Genomic DNA, 2847 nt, shown 5'->3' on the forward strand with positions numbered 1-2847 from the left:
AAACAATGTGTCTATATATGTACATATGCATGTATGTGTAAGTCTGTGCCTGTATATGTATGTATGTGTGACTATATGTTTGTATGTATACGCGTGTGTGTGTGTGTGTTTCCAGGAGTATAGCGTCAAGGCCACAGGTTCCCCACCCCTGGACTTTAAACCATTCAAGTTAATGGACCTTCCCGGTTGTGGACCCCAAGTTAAGAGCCCCTGATACAGACTTTATTTTGGGAGCAGCTGATTCCTGGGGCCAAGTAAAAGGACCAAGAGGTTGATACTGTTCTTGGGCCCACTTGATAACTTCTCAGGCTCCAAAAATTCACCATTCATAATTCCGACCTTTGTAAGTACTTGTAACCGCCTGAACTCTCATAATGCAGAAAGATTGCCCTCTGGTGGCCAGAAAGCACCATTGCAACTTTTTAGAATTGCCAAGGGAATTGTCCTGCCCTAATAGATAGGATCATGCAAGGACCTCAGAAGCCATCTAGTCCAACCATCCCATTTTACAGCTGAGGAAACTGAGGCCTAGAGAGGTTAAATGACTTGTCCAAGGTCAAACAGCTAATAAGTGTTGGGGGGTAGGATTTGAACCCTGGACTTCAAAACTAGTACTAGATTGCCCTAACAATGAAACAACTGATTTATAGGGGAACCTCCAGAAGTAGGAGGTTACAAGGGCACAGGAAGTCTGGTGATGGCTTTGTTTTTCCTTTATAATGATGCTATAGAAAACACCTATTTCAGCGGATTCATAATCACCTTTAGTACAGATTGCAACCGTTCCATACCACCTCATTCATTGATTATAAATGTCTTTCCATGAATGCTCCAAAGGAAAAGATCTATGGAGCATTGGTGCTACATTTGGCCTCTCTTTCCTCAGCGCCTCCAGTGTAGCAGACATGAAGGTGGCCAGACCTAGTCTCTCTCTCCTGTCAAGGAAGTTGTTTTCTACAAGCAGCATAACTTTGGTGGCATTGCACAGTCTCTTGTGATATACCTAGGTTTTCTATCTCATCTTCATCAGAATCTCCATGTTGAATCCTCTCCAAAAGTAGGTTTCTGCCTGTAATGGGATAATGAAACTTTTGCTGGGTCCAACTCCTTTGCTCTTCTGTATTTTTGTGAGCCTTTCTACTTAATGGTTCAACCTGTTCCCCAAGGGGTAGCCAGTGATGACAGTGCATTGTCTTTGTTGGGCCCCAGCCACTTTCTGGCCTTGCTTCTTAGACTAGGAGACTTTCTAGACTTTTAATTATCTGATGGCATCTGGTTTTCCATCAATCAGCTATCTGCTCTCTTTCAGGCATCTCAAGATTGTGTAGTAGATCTCACAGTTAGAGTTCAAGTCAACACTCAACATTTAGCGCCTACTATTAGATGCTAGGAGACTATTAGCCTTGGAGAAAACAGCTTCAGTAAAGTCACGAGATCAGAAGCCAAACTTCAAGGAGTTGAGAATTGAAGGAATGGAGCCAGTGAGTATGCATTTCACTTTAGAAGAATTGGGCTGTACCATTCAGAAGTGTTATAGGATGATAGCTTGAGAGACTCGTTGGGCCAAGTGAAAGATTCTTAAGGATGGGGGAGATCAGGTCCAGTTAGGAGCCAGGGATAAAAAGAAACAGAAAATTAGAAAGGGAGATAGAATGAGAAGGGATGAGCTTCTGGAGAAAAGAAGATGGAATAAGATCAAGGGTACAAGTAGAAGGTTTGACCCTGGCAAAGGGAAGGGCAAACTTTGTTTTGTTTGTTTTTGGCAGGGCAATTGAAGTTAAGTGACTTGTGCGAGGTCACACAGCTAGCATATGTGTCAAGTGTTGAACTCAGGTCTTCCTGACTTCAGGGCCGGCACTCTACTCGCTGTGCCACCTAGCTGCCCCCAGAGTAAACTCTTTATTAGAGACAGAAGGGAAGGAGGAAAGCATAGGAGATGTTAGAGAGGCATTTGAAGTGCAGAGAAAGGGGTAAGAGGAGGCTCCAGAATCAACACACTTTTCAATTCACCAGGCTTGCACAACATACAGCCTTTGAGCCACTTGTGGCCAACCCAAGGATTTGGAGCAGCCCTCGAAAAATGTAGAGGATGTAAAAGAAAGTAAAGATGTAACGAGTGCTTTGTCTAGGCCCGCTTAACCCGCCTTCCACCGGTCACTATTGTGCTTGTCATGTAACTTGCCTGGTGGGTTGCAACTTTGCACTCTCTTCTGTTTGTCACTCTACCCACAGCCACTAATCATGGGCAGTCTGTCTCTAGTCTGAGAGGAGGGAGAGTTCTATCTTTTCGTTGAACAGAAACAAAGTGAGTGCAGCCATGAGGCAATGCAGCTGACCCCACTGTGCAATGAGTGGCAACAACTAGAGGGCTTCTTCCCCTCTCTTGCTGCATGGCCACCCTCCAAGTTAATGAGTGTCTGGCACTCTCTCCAAGGTCAGACACTCAGTTCAGTATTTCTTTGAATGTGAGCAATTGTTGTGGAGATTTTTTGGTTCTAACATTAAAGCTTTGGGGGTGACTTTGTAAAATGGGTGATAAAAAGAAACCGAAGATAAAATCAGAACATAGAGTGTTTAATCTGGAGTGCACAATTAGATACTTGTTTACTTTCGTGACAGACAAAATATTGTGCCTTGCATGCCGAGAAGTGATAGCTGTTCCGAAGGAGTACAATCTTTGTTGCCATTTCAAATTAAAACATCCTGACTTAAGCAAATTGGACACCCACCAAACTGTTGAAAAATCTCAGTGGGGAACAACAGTTTTTCAAGAAAGTAAACTCAGAAAATGAGGCAGCTACTAGGGTTAGTTTTCATATTTCTAAAGAAATTGATTTCAAACATGAT

Source organism: Trichosurus vulpecula, chromosome 8 (assembly GCF_011100635.1).
Source record: "Trichosurus vulpecula isolate mTriVul1 chromosome 8, mTriVul1.pri, whole genome shotgun sequence".
Classification (NCBI taxonomy): Eukaryota; Metazoa; Chordata; class Mammalia; order Diprotodontia; family Phalangeridae; genus Trichosurus; species Trichosurus vulpecula.